General features: G+C 47.1%; 1 protein-coding gene across 8 annotated transcripts in view; it reads left to right on the top strand.

The window, feature by feature from the left end:
- LOC128336036 (autism susceptibility gene 2 protein-like) overlaps positions 1 to 22,688 on the top strand; it is a 447,244-nt gene that overhangs the window by 39,474 nt on the left and 385,082 nt on the right. The gene's annotated exons all lie outside the window — the stretch shown is intronic.

The raw sequence follows: 22,688 nt of genomic DNA on the forward strand, positions 1-22,688 counted from the left end.
TGAACAAATGAGACATTAATATTTTACATTAGCGGCTGTTGCTTCAGTGTTCGGAACAGCTTGGGCTGTGTTTACTGTAAGCAGACGCTAATGGATTGGCAAATCGTTCTTTCAGGGACGGATTCACACGACACTCTTTGCAAGCAGAATTCGACGGGGATGGGTTTTTCTGGCCAGATTTGTGTCTTCTGCAATTGTTTTTCAAATGTTCCAGTTGTGTCTGTTCACCAGGAACCACCTTTATTTTTATTTTTTTTGTATCTGTACCTGCTATAGAATATAGGGATGTGCAAATCAATTCAGATTTGAATCAATTAATCATGAATCTGGCCAATCTGAATGATCCGCATTCGAATTGAATCGCCCCGAAAAGGTTTTGGGCAGTATAGAAATATTTTAAATACAATAAATAAAAAGCATAATTTGATTTGAATCTGAATCTAATTGGCCAGATTTGAATTCAGATCAATTTGAATCAATTTGACAACAGTTTAGGGAATTTTGGCACCTTTAAAAAACCATTCAGGCATTCTGATTGGTCAAAAGAGGCACCAAAATAGGTCAAAGTGACTCAAACTTGAATTGAAACAATTTGAATAGAATCTGCCTGTTGGGGGCCAATCTGATTCGAATTTGAATCAAATTGAATTTGAATCAAATTGGCCTGTTTCAATTCAAATTAAAATGAATCTGAGAATTCAATTTGTGTACATCCCTACCGCTAAATTGTCTTCTTTTTGTTCAGTCTGTTTGGTACCCTAGACAAAGTTTAATCTTGCCCCCCCCAGCTGGGAAGTGTGGAGTCTGGGCTTTATTCTTGAGCCAGACAGGCTGCTCATTTGCTAGGTCGAGTGACCCACCTGCCCAGATGACCAACGGATGACTAGCCCCAGCTGGTTTGAGGATCCAGTGGGAAAGAGTTCCCAATCGATTATGGGGGCAAAACCCTAACACTTCAGAGTTGAAAAGATGGAAGTTAATTTAATTAACGTATTAACAATTAGTATAATATTATCAACATTATTTATTAATAATAATGAAATATCAATATTAATTAATAGTACATTAATATACTATTAATATACTCCTACTTGTAACCTTGGAGAAGCCGCTGCCAGTCTGGGTAGACAATACTGATCTATATGGACCTATGGTCTGACTCAGTATATGGCAGCTTCCTATGTTCCTATATCTTAAATTCAGTGTCCTGTTCCTTTTGAGTAAATGGAGGTATAACTTGTATTTAACCTCGATCTTTTTAAGGGGCTCATCTTAAATTCAGTGTTGTCTTTTATTCCTGTAAATACTGGTAATAACTTTGAACATTTTCTAAGGAATCAGTGAAGATCGGGTTTTCAGATCTCATCCAGTGTGACGATAGTTTCCTCTTATCTCAGTTCCTTTCCTCAAAGAGCCTTTGTTCTTGAGGTGTGTGTATTTTATTATTTTTTTAAAAGGCATTTCATTCCGAGGGGAAAACATGAAATGGACGTCTTCTCCCTCCCTCGTCAGTCTTTCTCTGCACGGCTCGTTCAGATGACACTTTCTCCGTGGTCAGGGGGCTAAAACTGACAGTCAACAGAGCCCCGTCAGCTCTGAAATATGATTATATGTTTGGAGTGGAGATCTGTGGAATATAATAAGAACCGGTGGGATTCAATTGTAGGGCTGGAATTGCTCTCTCTCTCTCTCACTTGTCTTTTACCAGTTACGTTGACGGCGGAGGTGTCTGCTGATGGGGGCGAGGCAGCAGAGCAGAAGGAAGTTTGGGGTCTCAGGATTATTACAGGGTTCCTCTGGAGATTTCTTGGTCATGGGTGATTAAATGATCAAAATAGCAGCTGGGGTTGGTGACGGGTGATAGTTTTCGAGTTTTGATGGGTTGGCTTGCCGTGCCAGGCTTTTATACTGTCCAAGCTTTCCTTAAGAATACTTGGGAAATGACGAGGCTTTTCCTAAACAAAAATTCAGAACATAGGAAGCTTCCTTATACTGAGCCAGACCCTTGGTCCATCTAGCTCATGATTGTCTACCCAGACTGGCGGCGGCTTCTTCTTCTGCTTCTTCTTCTTCTGCTTCTTCTTCTTGTAGGGCTCGGAAAAGCCCCCCTGTGAAACCCTGGAGAAATGCTGTCAGCCAGAGCAGTCAGTATTGAAATAGAAGGACCAAAGGTCAGACTCAGTGGAATGCAGCTTGTTAAGTTTCTCAGCAGCCGCATCTGTAGCTCAGTGGTGGAGCATCTGCTTTGCATGCAGAAGGTCCAAGCTTCAGACCTTGGCAGCATCTCCAGGTATGGCCGGGCAAGGCTCCTGCTGTGGAGAAGCTGCTGCCAGTCAGTGCAGACAATACTGAGCTAGATGGACTTGGTAGAAGGCAGTGTCCGATGTTCCAGTGTTGACGTGATGCTCTGTGCTTCTGTTGGAACGGCATGGGGCTTTGGATCATGACCACGAACCATCAAGATCCAAAAGCAATAGGTAGCTTGACTCTTCTCCTCGGGTTGTTGAGTTTGCACGGCCACCGTGATGTTCCGTCCGTCCGTATTTTCACCAGGATTGCCTTCAATGCAGTGCCTGCATACGGTTCTCATCTTCCATGAATGATTCATTGGGGAAATCGCCTGTAAACAGTGAGTGAACCAGACGTTTGGCCGAGCCCATAGGGAGGCAGAGATTCTGAGCTTTGGTGAAAGAACATGCACTGTTTTTGCAAACACAAATTCCCCCGTCAGTGATGAATTTGCATGTCGCTTCCCTTTAGCTTGCCGAGGCTCTGTCTCTAATGAAACAACTGGAGTAAATATTTAATGTTTCCGCCACAATTACTATTAGCAGCTCACTGCAGTTAGGGATTGCTGGATTATTAGTAGGCAGGTGCACAAAAACGGTTTTGCCGGTTCGGTTCGAATCCGATGTGATCACACAAATGGTTCATGCACATGCGCGGAAGTCACGAAAATGTGTGCCCCCCCAAAATGTGGGGGAGGCTGGTGGGGGGAGGAGGAAATGGTGGAGACTCTCCTCTCTGCTGTGGAAGCACTCACTGAGGCCGCTGGACCCAGCGGTGAGTGTTAAATTAAAAAAAAATTAGGACCCCCAAACTGGCCCCGAGTTGGCCCAAGGGGTTTGACTCGAGGTTGAGCTGAACCAGGCCCGGTCTACCTCGAGGGCAAGCCTTCAAGCTGGGCCAACCCCCTGCCCCTTAATTGGTAAAGGGGAATCTTCACCAGATTCCACTTTACCAGTAGAGCTCTGAATTGGATCGGTTCGAACTGGGCCCGGTTCGGTTTGAACTCAGACCCGCTGAGCCCTGTCTGGTTCAACCCCGAACCTGTAAAGCCGAGGTGATTTGACATCAAGCCTGGCTCGAACCGAGCTGTCTTGCACAACACTAGTTATTAGTTCGGGAGAGCAAGTGTAATGTTTTGGGTCTGGATCTTTGCATTTGGATGAGTGACAACATGTCAGCACTGCGGGAAAAGATTCCTCTTCGGGGCAGGAGTTGTTTCTTGGTGGTAGAACAGCTGCTTATATGTCGAAGGTTCCGGGTTCCATCTCTGGCACCATCTCCAGTCTCCTGCTGCCAGTCAGTGTAGACAATAGGGACCTAGGTGAACCAAAGCTCTGACTCGGTAGAAGGCAGCTTCCTTTGGGGATGGCTCTGCTTTGCATGCAGAAGGTCCCAGCTTCAATCCCTGGCAGCATCTCCAGGTAGGGCTGGGAAAGACTCCCGCCTGAAACCCTGGAGAAGCCGCTGCCAGTCTGTGTGGACAATTCTGAGCTAGATGGACCAAGGGTCTGACTCAGTATATGGCAGCTTCCCTTGTTCCTAACTTTGTAGGCTGCAGCCATGAACAGAGTATTAGGGGCTCCCATTCCCCACAGAATCCACCTCCCACACTACTCCAGTGATTTCATTTCAGAATCATCTACCTTGGTGATTCCGCTAAGTCACGTCCCAGGACTTTGGAGGGCCTTGGCCTCTGCTTTCCCCATCTCTGGAACGACAGGCTTATTGTGTTTCATCTGTGGGGAAATAATGGGCACGCCATGCTGGCAAGCATCGTCTGAGCCGCACTCCATTTTCTGCTTGGCTCCCTGGTTATGCCTCACGAGTTTGGAAATTAATTTTCAACTACAGTAAACAATATTTCAACCTTGGTTGGGTAGATGGGAAAAATCACACACACACACACACACACACACACACACACACACACACACACACACCTTTCTACCGCTGCATACAGAACATATATATGTATTATATTTTGTTTCCTTAAAGGAAACAGCTCACTGGGCAAAGGGGCACCTTTTGAAAGTGGTGATTCTCTTGACTGAGCGGGGGGGGAGCAACTGGCCCTGTCCGTCCCTAGCACAGCATCCCTCCAGTGGCTGTCGCTAGGGTCTCTCTTAGGTTTCCTTTATTAGACTGCGAGCCCTTTGGGGACAGGGAGCCATCTTTATTGATCTTTATTTTTATTTCTCTATATAAACCACCTGGAGATGCACATATCAGGTGGTATAAAAATATGATAAATAAATAAATACACAAATAAATAAATAAACAAACAAACCACTTTGGGAACTTGTGTTGAAAAGTGGTATATAAATATGCTTTGTTGTTGTAGTTGTCAAGGGAAAGATCGTCTAGTAGTCTTGATAGCTATAGGCTACTTGGAGAGGAGGCCTGGTCTTGTGGTAGCAAGCATGAATGGTCCCCTTTGCTAAGCAGGGTCCACCCTGGTTTGCATTTGAATGGGAGACGTGTGAGCACTGTCAGATATTCTGCTTAGGGGATGGAGCCACTCTGGGAAGAGCATCGAGGTTCCACGTTCCCTCCCTGGCAGCATCTCCAAGATAGGGCTGAGAGAGACTCCTGCTTGCAACCTAGGGGAAGCTTGGGCAGTTTGGGTAGGCAATTCTACAACAACAACAACACATATGTTGCAATGTTATGTTGTCGTGACTTATAAACATTTTTTTCTAGGCTACAGTGCCATTGGAAAACTCAGAGCATTGATTTAGAAGGAAGCTGGAGTGGTGAAATGCACTAATAACCAATCCATAATAGTGGGGCAGGTGGGGGGATAATCCATAAATCTTTCTCCTGGTTTTTCCTTGATGTCTGTCTCCAACTTGTGTAATCTGATCTGCTGAAATTAGTCCGTAAAAGCATCCATTGATTTTTTTTTTAAAGTCCTTTCTTCAACCAGGAATAGTCCCTTCCTCCTCCTCCTTGCTGTACATGTGTACACAAACAAACAGGAACACCGGAAGCTGCCTTCTACTGAGTCAGACCCTTGGTCCATCTAGTTCCATATTGTCTACACTGACTGGCAGCGGCTTCTCCAAGGTGGCAGGCAGGAGTCTCTCTCTCAGCCCCATCTTGGAGATGCTGCCAGGCAGGGAACTGGGAACCTAGATGCGGATTGGGAATCAGCCTGACTGTGCATCTCTGTGTGTGTGTGTGTGTGTGTGTGTGTGTGTGTTTCCCCCAGTGGCGAGCTAATGCAAAGCTGACAGTTTGGACAGCCCGCATTCTGCGAACAAAGCATTCTTTGCCGAATGGGTGCATAAGCTGATTTCTTTTCTTCTGCCACGTCCATTAAGAGCAGTGCCTGCTATGCTGCCTCTCCCAAAGAGAGTTGCTGGATTGGATTTCAGCCGCTTACCCTCCTGCGGACTTTTCCAGGGCAGGCGCAGAAAGAGGGCAGGGCAGATGGAAGAGCAGCTGCCTACAGAAAGAAGGAGACAGGCTGGCCTGTGGGTTGGTGGGAGGGGAAGGAATGGGGGGGGGCCCTGTAACAGGCAGGGAAAGGAAGCTTTCATTCCTGACCTTCGGAACAGGGCTCGGATGCAGATCCTAGGGACATAGGAAGCTGCCCTGGACTGAGTCAGACCCTTGGCCCCTTCCGAAGTGAGTGTTTTTAAAAAACAACAACAACATGCTGATCTACATAGCAGCGAATTACCAGGGAAAGAAGAAGGTCAGATCAATTATAAAGCGTCCTCTCCGAGCCACCCTCCGTTGTTTTTGCGGGGCACGTTAGCAATTGAATTACCTGGGCGATAATGTGCGTCTGGCACAGCACAGCTCTGGGTGTGTGTGTGAACGTTGAGGGGGGAGCATCTGAAATGTCCCCTTTGATTGGCCCTGGGATGTAAGCTTCCTAGGGGACACATTTCTCCATATGGACACTCGTTTAACGTGGCCAACACTTTCCAAATGAAAAAAAAGGGGACACGCTTGTATATGGAGAACAGTCGTGGTAGGGAGCATGAAGCGTTTCCTTTGCTAAGCAGGGGCCACCTTGGTTTGCTTTTGGATGGGTGTATATATGTGAGCTTTGACAGGTGTTCCCTTTAGGGGATGAGGGCAGAGCTCAGTAAAAGAGCATCTGACCCCACACCTTCAGTCCCTGGCAGCATCTCTGGGTGGGGCTTACAGAGTAAGTAAGTAAAAACAAAGAAAACCAAAATCTTACAAATCTGAGCAAAGGTGTTTCAATGCTAAGACACCATTGTCAATGCTCTGCCACAAACAGCTGAGAATTCTTGAACAAAAACAAAAAAGTGTATATTTTGGCTATAGAAGGAAATCCAGTTATGTGTAAGATCAAAGAGGTCATGTATATTGAGCAACTGCAACCAGCTATTGATGCTAGGGAAGAAATGAAAGAGGCAATGAAATGCATTGGTCTATAAAAAGGGCTAAAATTTGTTCTGTAGAGTCTCCTCTCCCCTATTCTTGTATTGGTTATTTAGTTTCAGTTGCTGTAGTTAAGCTCAAGATTTTCCAGCTGACAGGTTGGCTATGCCCACTTCTGGAGGTAAATGTCATCCCCGTGCACCTCCCTCCCGGCCTTTCCTGGCGGTTTCTCCGCGCTCTCTGTGGCTGGAGCTCCCACCTGCCGCGGCCCGTCTCGGGCTTCAGGGGCTCAGCCCTTGCCCGTCAGCAGGCCAGTTTCCTTCCCTCTCCGGCCACCACCCTCCCCGATTCCCCAGAGCGTCACTCCGCCCCTGTCTTTAGAGGTAAGGATGGACAGTTACGCTTTACAGTCTGGTTACGGTTGCTGCCAGCTGATCTAGTGGTGACTCGGGACAGGGCCTTCTCTGTGGGTGCCCCCGGGGCTTTGGAATGCACTCCCTGTCAAAAGAAGAGCTTCTCTTTCTCTGATTTATTTTTAAAAGACCCTTAAGACGCACCAGTTTTCTCTCAGCTTTTAAATACGATTTATTTTAAACTGTTGTTTTTACCCTGTGAAATTATTTTGATTGTTTCACTCTGTGAATGGCTTCTGATTGTTTGAGAGACAGAGTCAGAGACAGAGATATATAAAAACAAAATAAATATCACCCCTAAAAGGATAATTCGATCCAATTTGTATATAAATATGATGAATGAATGAATGAATGAATGAATGAATGAATGAATGAATGAACAAACTGTATTTCCAGATTGGTTCTCAAGCTGAAAAGAGCTTTACCATACTTAAAGGCAACAAAGGAAGGTGATTTGTTCCTTGGCGGAAGCAGTTCTGCAAGCTCATCAGATTATGTTCACTCGAGATCCATTTAAATCCCCGGCACCAAGAAACGGAGCTGCCTTATTGCAAGATTTACCTTTCCCCCTCTCGCTTACAGAGGGATTTGCCTCCTTAGCTGTCGCTGCTCTCCTCTTGTTCATGAGAAGGGCATGGTGGGTTGCTGCTGGTTCTTTGAGAGTGTTACAGCCATAGCCTTTGGGTTCCAGAAGCCCCACTGCCCTGAGCCCTCCCCAGAGAGGCTGCAAAAGCAGCTTCTAGGGATGTGAGGATAGATTCAAATTTGAATGGATTTGACTCAAATCTAGGCAATTTTGAATGATTCAAATTCAAATCGAATCATCCCTAAAAAGATAATTCGATTCGAATTTGTATTGATTCAAATAGATTCAGCAACCATTTGGGTGCCTTTAAAAAAACATTCAGGCTCCCTGATTGATTGGTAAAACAAGGCACCAAAATGGGGTCAAATCGATTCGAAACCAATTCGAATCAATTCAAATTTGAATTGAATCAACCCTGTTTTGAACCTATTCATTTCGAATTTGAATTGAATTGCAAAATTATATTCGTGCACATCCCTTGCAGCTTCTGTGTCTCTGCTCAACTTGGAGCAGGTGGCATTCTATCCTTAGGAAACTGCCATATACTGAGTCAGGCCCCTGGTCCATCAGGTCACGGTTGTTTACAATGACTGGCAGCAACTCTCCAGGGTCTCAGGTAAGGGCCTTTCCCAGCTGTTCCTGGGACCCTGTGCCCACGAAGCAGATGCTCTACCAGTGAGATATAGCCCCATTCCCAGTTACAGGAGAAACTGCCTTCTACTGAGGCAGACAGTAGGCCCAGAACAAACCAAGGCAGTTGAGCAGATCTGCTTGATCCCTGTGGATCTTCTTGAGCAGATCTGCAGGGACTGTGGGTTGAAGGTGCTTACCTGACCCTGGCATGTCTCTGATCATGCTAAAGTGGTTCTTTTTGTTCGCCAAGAGTCTAAAGAATTGTGGACTAATGAGCACCGTTGCTGAGAAACCTCCGCGGTGTAATTAGCGCCATTAAAACTCCCCTTTCTGGTGGCAAAGAAGACAACAAAAGTCTTGAATGTCGAGGGAGCTCACTAGATTTTTAATAAAGAAAATCAGCTTTGGGGAAAATCAATCAGCAAGTAGGCAGTACTGAGCTAGAAGGACCAATGGTCTGACTCAGTATAAGGCAGCTTCCTATGTGACTTCCAGTGCTCAATCTTTATTGCTTCAGGTCCTTGCTTGAAAAGGGTTTTTTTGGGGGAAGGGAGGTCTGTGTTTGCCTTCTGTTTTGGAGAGGGACATGCTGCCGGACGGAATGGTTGGCTGCTCCCTCTTGTATGACATTTCCAACAGACTCCATTCTGTACACGGCGTGCTTTTTGGTCTGTAACCACAGCATCCAAGTCCCTTAATCGCTGATTTGTTTTCACGGAGGTGTGCAAATCATCTCATTACATCTGCCAGTACTTGAGTTTAGAGATGCGAACATCTCCAATACAAACGTATTACTCAGCTACCCGACCATGCAAATTCCAAATTTAATATCGTGTTGCCAGGGCTGTTCATTTTTATGCAAATTGGGAGAGATTATATTTTGCAGTTGTAAATTAGAAACTGCAGCCGGTGGTGTGGGTTTGTGGGGAGGGTAGCAAAGATTTTTCTTTGAGATCATTTGAGCAATACCGAGACAAGAAGGAGCTTGAATAGCAAACAAGCTTCGGAGGCAGATTATGTCTGATTCCTGAAGGAGAAACCATTATTGAAATCTCTCATGAGTTTCTCTCCTCTGATTCCAAGCGGTGTGTGGGTAAAAACAAAGGCAGTCCCCAGGGGGAAAATGACTTCTTCTTCACCTGAGGAGTATTTCGCACAAGCTGCTTTCTGCCTCATGGAAATCTGGGGTGGGGGGAGGCAGGGGTGGTGTTGAAGATCATGGCATGTGGGTGGTACCCGGAAATAAACGTGGTGTGATTCAGCCCAGCCACCCACAGTGAAGAGAGGCAGGCTTGACTTCTGCTGGAAAATTTGGAAATGATAAGGATCCCCCTTTTTTTGTGGGTCGGGCCCTTCCTGGTGAACAAAGAACTCATTGTGTGTGAAAATTTAATTAAAAATGGTTAGACTCTAATGGGCATATTTGTTCAATAGAAAATGCATATCCTTTCACTTCCTGGCCCAAAATCTTATTAGAGAGGATTTTGTTGGGGCTGGATTCTGTCTGTCTGTTTATTCATTTATCTATCCATCCCTCCATCCCTGAAGGCTCAGGGAAGCTCTGTGTGTTTTCTTAATTTTGCCATTTCATATTTATATAGTGCTGTCCATCAATATAACTGTTCCAGGAGGCAGTTCAAGGCATAAGGGAGAAAAACTGGAGTCTTTTAAGGGAAGGAGGTAATCTGTGGAGGTCTAGGAGGTGGTTCCGGGCATAAGGGGCAGCCAGGGAGAAGGGTCAGAGTTATTTAAAGGAAGCAGGAAATCTCTGGCGGTCTTGATAAACTTGAAAAGAAACTTGAAAAGAAACTCGCCTGAAATATCCGAGATGAGTGCCTGGAATCCCGGCGCTGACGCCGGGTAGCCCGAGTGCCAGTCACGGCCCACCCCCTTCGCCGCCACCCTGACCGAGGGCCATTGTGGGGTGGAAGGTGTTGCCTCCGCAACGGAGGGCTTGCCGGGCGGGGAGGCGAGAGGATACATAGGCGCCCGAAGGGGGGCACTTCATCATCGCCTCGGCCTCCAAGGGAACGGAGACATGGCACTTTTCAGGCTCCAGCTGGCGTTGTGTCCCACCTGGCTCTCCCTTCTTGAAAGGATAGCTCAAAATGTTTCATCAATAATATATTCAACATCACACACACACACACACACACACACACACACACACACACGTGTGAGTGCGCGTTTGTTCCTCTATTCAGATGTGATGAGCAAGACACATGATGGGCCTTCTCTCTTGCTGCCCCAGAGCTTCGGAATGCGCTCCCTAGTGAAATCAGAGCCTCCCCATCTCTGACAACTTTAAAAAAGTCTTTAAAGACACTTCTGTTCACCCAGGCTTTTAACTGATATTGTTTTGATTGCTTTAATGTTGTTTTTAGAATATTGTCTTAAAATTTTAAATTGTTGTACTTTCAAGTTCTTGTTTTTAAATCTCTTGTTTTTGTTTTTAACTAGTGTTTTATTTTTGTTTTTATCTTGTTGTAAAACGCCCGGAGACGTAGGTTTTGGGCAGTATAAACATATGTTGAATAAAGAAATAAATGTAGGAACATAGGAAGATGCTTTCTACTGAATCAGACCAGTATCGTCTACACCAGGGTGGTATCATCTCATTCTAGCTCGGTATCGTCTACACCAGGGCTGCTCAACTTCGGCCTCTTAGCTAAGCAGGGTCTGTCCTGGTTGCATATGAATGGGAGACTAGAATTGTAAGCACTGTAAGAGATTCCCCTTAGGGGATGGAGCCGCTCCTGAGCGAGATGGACCAATGGTATGACTATGTATATGGCAGCTTCCTATGTTCCTATGTAACATGACCCCGCTAATCTTAAGCTGATAAATGGGAGAGAGAGAGTGAGTATGCGAGGAGAACTGCTCTTGTGGTAGCACGCCTGAATTGTCCCCTTTGCTAAGCAGGACCCACACTGGTTTGCATTTGAATGGGGGACTACATGTATGAGCACTGGAAGATATTCCCCTGAGCGGATAATGGGGCCGTTCTGGGAAGAACACCTGCCTGCTTGCATGCAGAAGATTCCAAGTTCCCTCCCTGGCATCATCTCCAAGACAGGGCTGAGAGAGATTCCTGCCTGCAGCCTTGGAGAAGTCGCTGCCAGTCTGTGTAGACAGTACTGAGCTAGATGGACCAAGGGTCTGACTCAGTAGGAGGCAGCTTCCGAAGTTCTTATGAGAGCATCTGATCGGCAAAAAGGCAAGCTTTGTTGGTTGACTTTCCTAAGCAATCCCCGCTGGAAGGCCTGCCTTGGAATAGATGACAACGCAATTTAGCAACACAAAGCGAGGCCATTAACATGGAACCAAACACATCTGACACCCAGATCAAAACATATTGATGGCGTCTCGCAGCTCTGATAATTCCGCCGCGCTGAGCCCAGCTTAGCCCAGATCTTGTACACCGTCGTGCACACTGCACCTCTGATTAACAGTAAGCGGTCCTGTCATTTTGACGTTGCCAGACAAACCAATATTGAAACGCCTATTAAAGCTGTCAGCCTCCGAATGGAGGGCGTGCTTCTCATTACATTGTTTTGGCAGTAATTAGCCGGGCGATAAGATCATAAACAGACATGTTGGACAAATTCTTTTCTGATGGTATCCAGAGACACCTGGATTTGAGTTGTGTAGTGTGTGTGTGTGTGTGTGTGTGCGCGCAAAAAGCTGGAGTGATGCCAAGCATGGAATTTAGCCCAGGGGAAAAAAAAGAAAAGAGAAGTTGAGAGCCTACTTCCCTAATATGTACAGAACAGATGCTCCCCATCTCCCAGTGAAATTAGCCCCAGTCCTCTTTGTATGAATGGCCGTTGTACGGAGGCTGATTTCTTTAATGGGAAATGTACTTGGGCTGGTTTGCTGCTTAAAAGCTTATCTAATTGTGTTTGCGAAGCTCAACGTCTTCATTGGGGCCACTTTGGAGAGATAATGATGGTACTTTTGAGAGAGAGAAGACGACGAAAAGAAGGAGGCCACCGAGCAGATGTCACGTACGGCACGAGAGGGATACGTCCTGGCAATTGCAGTGCCGTATGTTTAGAGCAGGGGTGGGGAAACTTGGCCCTCCAGCTGCTCTTGAACTACAACTCTCATCATCCCCAGCCACAGTTGTTGTAGTTCAACAATAGCCAGAGGGCCAACCCCTCTGGCTGTTGTTTGCGCACCCCTGCTTTAGAATGAGTGACTGGGCAAACTCGCAGACATTGGATCCGAGTGGTATATAGTAGGAGTGTGCATGGAACTGCTTTTTGCAGTTTGGTTTGAATTCACACTGAATCGCCAGGCTGCGATCCGGTTCGGTCGAACCGGCCAGCGGTTCGGTCCGTTTAATCGAACTGGGTGGAACCGGTTCGACCTGGTTTGACAGGCTAGGCTTGTAAAGTGGAATCTGGTGAGGATTCCCCTTTACAAGCAAAGGTGAATCCTGTCTTTAACAGGCTTCTAAGGCCTTTTTGAACCAAACTGCGACTTTGGGTTTGTGCCAGATCACACCCAGTGGGTGATCTGCTTACTTGGATAAAGGGGGTCTTTTTTTAGAAGCTGTGCACGGCATGCATTGGAAGGTGGAGGGGGAAACCTGTCTCTCAGCCATAATGTTTTGTGGCTGGGGATGCTGGGAGTTTCAGTTCAGTCCCAGCTGGAGAGCCGAGGTCGCCTACTCCTGCCTTAGGGGATGGGGCTGTATCTCAGTGGCAGAGCATCTGCTTGGCATGTGGAAGGTCCCAGATTCCATCCCTGGCAGCTTCTCCAGATAGGGCTGGGAGAGATTCCTGCCTGAAACCTTGGACAGCTGCTGCCAGTCAGTGTTGGCAATACTGAGTTAGATGGACCAATGGTCTGACTCAGTAAATGGCAGCTCCCTATGTGCCTATGTAGATCTGGTGCCTTTACCACAGTGTCGTCAAACAGGATCCCAGTCACGTGTGTGCGTGAATTGGCCTAATACGCAATTCCCCCAGCTACCAAAGTAGCACAGCGACCTTGCTGCAGGGTGTCGTGTGTGAATAATCAAGACTTTGCGGAATGAAAGTATGAGAGTGAAGGGATGTCTGCTGCCTGTGGCACCGTTCTGCTCTTAGCTAGCTTGAGGCATATTAAAGACAGATTGGTCCAGAGAGGAGCATCTCTTTTGAACTCTCCCTTCTCCAACTTCTCCTCCTATTCCACTTTTGTCTGCTCTTTTTATATTATTATTTGCCTGTGTCTTAGGCCTGGGATTTCTCCGGAGGTTCTCTGCGAGCTGCCTGGTTTTGAGCATTTGAACAGGTCTCTCTGTTCAGTGGGGGAATAGATCTGAAAGCCGGGAGACGTCTCTTGTAGTACAAATTGACTCTCAGTTATTTGAAATGGTTGCTCGAGACGGCCACGTTTCTCCTTTCGCCATTCTCCTCTGTGGTTCATTTCTCTCTTTCTCCATCTCCATCAACATTCTACACATGAGAATTTCACACTTGGAGGACATGCCAAGAGCGGGATATAAAATGTAGTAGTAGTAGTAGTAGTAGTAGTAGTAATAATAATAATAATAATAATAATAAATCACCATCAGCCAATTACAAAAAGCAATTTTACTGGGAACGGCCTATATTTTGCGACGATATCTATAATAACCAACAGTATTAATGATAAAATCCAGCCATCCCAGGTCCTTGGGAAGGACTTGATGTCTGGATAAAACAAACCAGTCGATAACACCGGTCTGACTGTGTACACAAGAAATAATAAAATAATAATTCTCACGATCAAAACCCCAGGTTTGAGAAGGTAGGAGGAAAACCTGGGTAGAAGTGATTGTGTAGACGCAAGGGAGGAGGAAGACCCAGAGAGGAGGAAAAAGAGAGAGGAGGAAAACCTAGTTGGATGAACTAGGGCCACTTTATTAATTTGATGGCAGTGGCAACCCCCTCCTGTATTCTACCCAACAAAACCACATGGCTCTGTGGTCGCCAGGAGTCGACACCGACTCGAGGGCACAACTTGCCCTTCACCGCCAGACCAGCTCTCCTCCCAGTGCCCGCTTCCAAATGCCGCTCTGTTTTCTCTCGTTGCAGTGGCAGTTCCCATTGGGCCGGAGAAGCCCCACTCTGCCCCCGCTCTTCCGACACACCGTTTGACTCGACTCCTCTTTTCAAGCACGAGTCCCCTTGTTTGAGTCTCCTCCGCACCATGTCCGCTTCGTTTTCTCCCAAGCCGTTTGCACAGCGGTTTTGTCCCGTGACGCCCCTGTTCACCCGAGCCGGGGAAGAGCCGTGAGTTCACCCATGTGTCACTCTGCAGAGTGTGTTCCCTTGTTTTGGCAAGGGCAGTCCTTTCCCGCGCAGGTATGGATTTCTGTCGAAGCCTCGGCCTCTGTCCCTCCAGGGAGCTGGGCTTTCAGCAGAGAAAGCCCTCCGCTGCTGCATGTTGACATGTCGTTCTCTTGTCTGGTGAACAGCAAACACTCCGCTCTCCTTTCCCTTGGCAAGCTGACAGCTCCCTAGAGCTGGGGAAAAGGGCAGGGAACAAAGAAAAAATGAAACGGGCCTTGGCTGTAGAGATGGACGAGTTCTGCCGAGCTCTCCGGATCGGAGAACTCCACCGATCATTTCTCCTCTAGTCGGGAAATGTTCTGTCACCCGGAAATCAGGAGAAACATGGAGAACTGGACAAGCCAGGATGGCTCGGAGGAACTCAACGTCCCTTCCTTACCAGCCTCCTCAGTGGTCCCCAACCCTTTCCTTACTCTTCTTTGTGGTTCCTTGTGGTTCCAGGAAACCGCAGAAGGAGAGCTGGTCTCATGGTCGCAATCATGAATTGTCCCCTTTGCTAAGCAGGGCCTGTCCTGGTTGCATATGAAGGAAACACCCCCCATGCCCTACTTGGTCTGAGGGGATAATTAACAAATGCCTTTCAGTAGGGTTAGACCCTGAACAACTGTTGGAATTCTTTGGCATTCTCTTCCCCTTCAGATACGTTTAGCCCCTTCCTTCCTGATTTTCAAATTTCTGTTGAAGACTTTTCTTTTTCACCAGGCTTTTGCCCTGTAGTTTACCTATTTCTTTTTTCTTTTTTGTTAGTTACTTTAGTTTTTAACTTAGAATGTAATTTTTAATGTTGTCTTGTTTTGCATGTTTTTGTGCACTGCCCGGAGTCTTCGGAGTGGGCGGTTTATTAAATGTTTCTAATAAATAAATAACTAAATTGCGGAGAGCAAAGGCTCTGGTATCCCAACGTCTTTCTGATGTTGAGCTACAGAATGGGACAGCTCTCCTTCCAGTCCTCTAAAATCTATTTATTTATTTATTATTTTTACATTTTACATCCCGCTCTTCCTCCAAGGAGCCCAGAGCAGTGTACTACATTCTTGAGTTTCTCTTTCACAACAACCCTGTGAAGTAGGTTAGGCTTGAGAGAGAAGTGACTGGCCCAAAGTCACCCAGCTAGATATGTCATTTGATATTTGGTTCCAGGCAGCAAAATTGAGTGCTTTGCCAGATGCATCCAATTCTTCCTCTGCCTTCGCCTATTCCCTGCTCCAAGGGAAACGTCTAGAGCCTTTAAAGCATGGGTAGGGATGTTTAGGGACATTTTTTCACCTAACCATTTTGGACCAAATTTAGTGCAGTTGTAGAGACACATAAGAACACCTCAATAGTGGAGCATATGAACATAGCAGTTGCCTGGCTCAGATATCCTGGGTGAGTAGAGGGATGAACCGCAGTTTCTCTGCCTCCTGGACAGCCTCAACTGAATCAAGTTTGCTTCACCTATCATTTGTTCCAGCTGCTCAGCTCCTATTGGCCAGCGCACCAGGAAACAGGGCAGCCGAGAGTGTATAACCAGGATCTGAGAGGGGTGGAGAAAGACGAGCTTCACTGCAGCACCACCTTTCTAGATTTAAAGTAGTTCAGATTTGGTCTGTCTCTCCGAGAGAAATCTGTTCCTGGTTGCTCGAGTTCATTTATTTATGTCAACCCCAGGTCCTAACAAGCTTGGAAGAAGGAGAAAAACGGAACAGCAAGGGCAAAGGAGTTAATTAAAATGCCAATATAATTACATCAGTTGGTCTCTGGCACACAAAAAACAACAATGACTTCAAGCAACGTATTTCTTTAATATTCCTCGTTTGAGTCATCGAAAAACATGAGTGTGTGTGTGTGTGTGTGTGTGTGTGTGTGTGTGTGTGTCGGGGAGGGGTTTTTTTTATCAGAATGGTTCATTCTGTCCCAAATTGGTCTGGTTTGAATCAATTGTGTTATAGGGCTGAGCTGAGCATTTCCAGAATGGAACATTCTGCTTAAAATTTAGGAAGGTGAGAGGATGAACACCCTGCCCCCCCAACGCATGCACACACACACACAAACTGCACCTGATTCTGCTTTTCTTTTTAGCCTACTTTCCTTAAGGGTTTTTGTGGTAGCCAGCACGAATTGTCCCCTTTGCTAAGCAGGGTCAGCCCTGGTTTTCATTTGAATGAGAGATCACGTGCGTGAGCTGTAAGATATCCCCCTTAGGGGATGAGGCTGCTCTGGGAAGAGCACCTGCCTGCTTGCATGCAGAAGATCCCAAGTTCCCTCCCTGGCAGCATCTCCAGGATAGGGCTGAGAGAGGTGCCTACCTCTAACTTTGGAGAAGCCGCTGCCAGTCTGGGTAGACAGTACAGTGCTAGATAGACAAAGGGTCTGACTCAGTAGACAGCAGCTTCCTATGCACCTATGCACATCTGAGTTGTGCCGCAGAAGCCCACTGAAGTCTTGTTATCTTCAGATAACAGATGGTGTAAAAAGAAACAAATCCCCTGGCTTTCTTCGCCCAGGCATGGATTTTTTCATCCAAACCCTCCTTCAATTCTCAGAGGCAGCGGGGAGGATTTCCTGTCCTCCGCTCTGCTTACTTTTGGCATCTTGATTATCTCAGCGAGCCCTGCACAATCCCAAATGCAATAAACACCCATTTTAAAATGCTTACCGCGGACTCCCTTGTCACCGTAATGTGATTTAGCACTGTGCCAGTGAAAGCAAACTGTAGGGGGAAGGAGGGCGGAAGGGTGGGGCTGTTTATTTACATTTAACAATCGGTTGCTCATCCCTGGTTATTTGTTAGTGAAATTGCAATTTTCCCTCCCATCAGTGGCTGCTGGAGTTTGTTCTGCTTTTTTTTGCTGGGAGGCAATTTCATCCCTCATTTGCAAACTGCTGCTTTCTTGCCATGAGGTTATCTAGGCTCTAATTTCAGAAAGGGAAAGGAGTTGTTTATGTACCCGTTGCTTCATTTTATTCATTGGGCCACCAAGATAGTAAGGCTGGGCTGAAATGGCTCCAAATAGAGGGCCAGGTTGTTGAGATGTGGTTTTTTTTTGGGGGGGGGATTTCTGAAATTATTTGAGTGAGCATCTTCCACTGCCTGTTAAGATCTTGGGAGTGGGGGGTCTGCTTGCAGTGACCACCAGCTCATTTGGTGGTGACCCCAAACTGGGACTTCTCTGGAGTTGCCCCACGGCTCTGGAATGCGCTCCCAAACGAAACCAGACTCAGAATCGCCATTTTGAAGCTACATTTGAAAGCGCACCTCTTTGTTGTTGGGATTTTTATCGTGTTTTACTTTATCGTGTTTTAAAGTTTTTATTGATGGTTATTTTACTGTGTTTTATATGAGTTTTATATGGAGAGGAGAGCTGGTCCTGTGGCAGCAAGCATGACTTGTCCCCTTAGCTAAGCAGGGTCCACCCTGGTTGCATATGAAAGGGAGACTAGAAGCGATCCTTTGCCGCAGGGGGTGCTGGGCAGCCCGCTGTTTCTCCGAGCAGCATTCAGGTGTGGCAAGAGTGGAGGTAAGCCCCTCTTCTTTAACTCTTAAAGGTGCCTCTCGCCGTCCCTCCACCGGCCCCTTCACCGGCTGCTACTGACTGTAAGATATTCCCCTTGGGGCTGAGACTGCTCTGGGAAGAGCATCTAGGTGCCAGGTTCCCTCCCTGGCAGCATCTCCAAGACCCTTGCACATTTAGCTCAGTATTGTCTCCACAGACTGGCAGCGGCTTCTCCCAGGTTGCAGGCAGGACTCTCTCTCAGTCCTATCTCGTGGGAGATGCTGCCAGGGAGGGAACCAGGAACCTAGATGCTCTTTCCAAAGGGGCTCCATCCCCTAAGGGGGATATCTTAACAGTGCTCATACTTCTAGTCTCCCACTCAAATGCAAACCAGGGTGGACCCTGTTTAGCAAGGTGAACATTTCATGCTTGCTACCCTAACCCTCCTCGCTTAGATCTCTTCTCTTAAGATCAAGCCATAAGAAATCTCCAGGACTGGTTCTAAGAATTGCCTGACTATCCATTGCTGGAGACTGCAGGCTGTTCCTGGGGGTGGGTGATCCTTGATCTGGAGCCAGACGAGAGAGTTCAAAGATACAGATTACCAGGACTGGAACTGAACCCACATTTTGTGATGGTTCAACTCCCTGAGTTCTCTCCAAGCACAGGCCTGGATGGCAGCCAAACTCTCCTGCTAGATCAGAAGTGGACACGGCTTTGCTCTCCAGTCCTCCCTGCTGTCTGCAGAGGTTATTTCTTCCAGCTTCCAGCAGAAAGGCATAATGGGATCTTGGGGGGTGGGGGGAGAGGGGAGTTGACTCTCCGCTGATTGAATAAGGAGGGCGATAAAGAAGGATAAGGAGGGCAATTTGCGAGTTTCATTCCCCATTCTGCTTAATGGCCTGCAGTTATTATCAAGAAATGTAGGCCTACGTTAATCTTCAGACTGTTGCTTTATTTGCCAACACTGAGAACTATTTCAGACCAAATTACCCATCTTTTGTGAGTTATTTGAAAAGATACAACAGGTCTGCTCTTGGTGCGGGCGGGCGTTAGTCAAGTGAGGGGTGCAGATTGGTTTTCCTCGCTGCCCATCTTGTTTTGGAGAGGTGTGAGGAAAGGAGGACCTGTCCATCCGGAGAGCGCCAGAAGAATTCTCTGCAGCCCAACGGGTCTCTTGGGTAGGGACGTGCACGGACCAAAAAATGCGGTTTGGTTCGAATCCAAACCCATTCGAACTGAACTGCATTGCTCCAAACTGGTTTGATCGAACCGGCCGGCTCGTCCGATTCGAATTGGTTTGGTGGTTTGGGCAGCCAGTATATTTCTAAAGGAGAATCTGGTGAGGTACAGGGATGAGGGATTCAGCTAAAGGTAAGGGAGGCCAGGCGGGGATGGCAAGAGAGGTACAAAGCTCTTTACCCGGCTGCCGGCAGCCCTGCTTGCCCTCCCAGTGTGGCCTCAAGTGGGCTCCTCCCTCTTTTACCAAACTGCCAGCTGGGCGGCGGCTTGGTAAAGGACAGGGGAGCATGCTTGGGGCCATGCCGGGAGGGTGAGCCGTGGTGAGCGATAGCAGCAGCACTGGCTGTATAAGGAGCTTTTTATCTCTCTTGCCACCCCCGCCCAACTGCCCCTTACCATTGCAGAACCGGTTCACCTGAATCACACCTGGTTTCATTCAGTCATCGGCTGAACCGCCTCCCCGTTCGGTCAGCGATCAAACCTACGACCCGGCCCGGTTCAAGCCAAAACGGTTCCGCTACAAACCATGCATGCAGACCCCTACTCTGGAGGTGATGTCTGCGTGTAATAGAGAGGCCGCTCCTTCAGAAGAACTGGAATCGGTATCTCCCTTATTAATATTTCACGGACAAGAAGGTCAAAATCTACATTTAAATGGAAATATTTTGAAAAGCAGAAAGCTAATATTTGGAGTGGCTCAAACCAGAGTGCTTGCAAAATGGACAGGCAGAAAGGGATTTCTTTGTGGAACATGTACGGTGAAAGCGCCCGCCTTTAGCCTCCCTCAGTGCGGCTGAGAAAGGCAATTGTGCTTTTGAACTGTTACATAGGAACATAGGAAGCTGCCGTATACTGTCAGACCCTTGGTCCATCTAGCTCAGTATTGTCTACACAGACTGGCAGCGGCTTCTCCAAGGTTGCAGGCAGGAATCTCTCTCAGCTCTCTCATGGAGATGCTAGGAAAGGAATTTGGAGCCTAGATGCTCTTCCCAGAGTGGCTCCATCCCCTAAGGGGAAATATCTTCCAGTGTCCTCAAGTGGTCTCCCATTCAAATGCAAACCAGAGCAGACCCTGCTTAGCAAAGGGGGCAATTCGTCTTATTTCAGGGCATGGGAGAGTCCTTGAGTGAAAGATGGCCGGTCTCTCTCAGGAGATAAAGCACTGTCAAATTATCTCTACTAAAATACGCAGGTGAATGAGGGGAGCACAGATCGGTCACCGAGAAAGCAAAAGAAGCCAAGGAAATGGTGCAACCGTTTCCCTTTGTGGAGGGATGCTGGCAGGAATCTGACTCAGTGGGAGGCAGCTTGCAAAATGTGGGAGGCAAAGCATTTCGTCTTGGTCTTAACGTGGCAGAATGTGGGGAGAGTACAGGAGCTGAAAGCAATCCCTTCCCTTGGGGTCACCACCTTTTGCCGGGTGGGTCTTTTTACTGCTTCATCGGTAGCCAGGAGCTTGGGTTTCTTGAGTAAGGAGAGAGTTCTCTGCCCCCCCGGATGGCTTTCTAAGCAATCTCTCCACCCATGCTGCCCTTTGAATGTAACCCCATTAAAGTGCAGTACACAGCAATAGAAGTTGATGTGATGGCCATTTGTTTTGATGCGTTTTTAGCCTTAATAAATCAACGACCACTTGGTTAATAGGCATATAAGACTTTCAGCAGCTGCTCGTAAATGAAACAGCAGTCATCTGTGGGTTTGATTTTATATATATATATATATATATATATATATATATATAGAGAGAGAGAGAGAGAGAGAGAGAGAGAGAGAGAGAGAGAGAGTCGCTCAGATATGTATAATGTTGTGGTCCACTTCTTGCTTGGATGGATTAGCCATTCTCCAACTGCCTGCCACTGGGCTGTTCTTGGCAGAACATCCCAGGTTCAATCCCTGGCAGCAGCCTCAGAGTAGTCACTCCTCAACCCGAGGCTCTGACATAGGGAGCTGCCTTCTACTGAGTCAAACCCTTGGTCCATCTAGCTCAGGATCGCCTGCATAGACCTCTGTTGCCAGATTTGGCTTTTTTAAAGCCAAATTTTGGGTTACAGCCCATTTGACTCACGAGTATACCCCTGAGGTTCTGGGTTGCAGGCAGGAGTCCTTTCAGCCCTAGCTTGGAGATGCTGCCAGGGAGGGGACTTGGAAGCTTCTGCATGCAAGGGTGCAGGTGCTCTTCCCGGAACGGCCCCATTAACTCCTCAGGGGAATATCTTTCAGTGCTCACACATGTAGTCTCCCATCCAAATGCAAGCCAAGGTGGACTCTGCTTAGCAAAGGAGACCATTCATGCTGGGAACCTTTGCATGCAAGCATGCAGGTGTTCTTCCACTGTACTATGGCCCCTTCCCCTAAGAGGAATATCATACAGTGCCCACATGTGGTCTCCTATTCGAATGCAAACCAGGGTAGATCCTGCTTAACAAAAGAGACAAGTCATACCTGTGGCCACAAGACCAGCTCTCCTGGAGTTTTCCGGGGAAGGGCTGTAACTCAGCAGTAGAGCACCTGCTTTGCATGAAGAAGGTCCCAGGATCAATCCCTGGTAGCATCTCCCAATAGGCCTGGGAGAGACATCTGCCTGGAACCTTGGAGAGCCACTGCCAGTCAGAGTAGACACTACTGAGGTACATGGAGTCAGGGGGTCTGATTTGGTGCAAGGCAACTTCCTGTATAATCAACTTAGCCCTGCTGTCTGGGCCAAGAGGCTGCACAACCTCGATCTTCCAGCTGCTTTTGTACTACAACCTCGGGGTACGTTTGGCTGGTGTGAACGCACACACTCTCTCCTGCAGGAGATTCGGGGTAGAAACCCTGTGTGTCAAGCCTGCAGGATATGCTGCTACAAAAACAACAACAATTTGTTATGGTTAATAACAACAATTTATATATCGCTTTCCAAAGTTTCCAAAGCAGTTTTCATAGAGCAATAACAAATAAATAAGATGGATCCCTGTCCCTGAAGGGCTCACAGTCTAAAAAGAAACATGAAATAGACACCAGCAACAGTCACTGGAGGTCCTGTGTTGGGGGCAGATAGGGCCAGTTACTTTCCCCTGCTAAAGAGCCAGTATGGTGTAGTGGTTAGAGTGCTGGACTAGGACCAGGGAGACCCGAGTTCAAATCCCCATTCAGCCATGAGACTTGCTGGGTGACTCTGGGCCAGTCACTTCTCTCTCAGCCTAGTCTACTTCACAGGGTTGTTGTGAAAGAGAAACTTAAGTATGTAGTACACCGCTCTGGGCTCCTTGGAGGAAGAGCGGGATATAAATGTAATAATAATAATAATAATAATAATAATAATAATAATGAGAATAAACATGTTAAAAAGGTGCCTCTTTGCCCAACTACCAGGCATTGA

This window comes from Hemicordylus capensis, chromosome 12, assembly GCF_027244095.1.
Source record: "Hemicordylus capensis ecotype Gifberg chromosome 12, rHemCap1.1.pri, whole genome shotgun sequence".
Classification (NCBI taxonomy): domain Eukaryota; kingdom Metazoa; phylum Chordata; class Lepidosauria; order Squamata; family Cordylidae; genus Hemicordylus; species Hemicordylus capensis.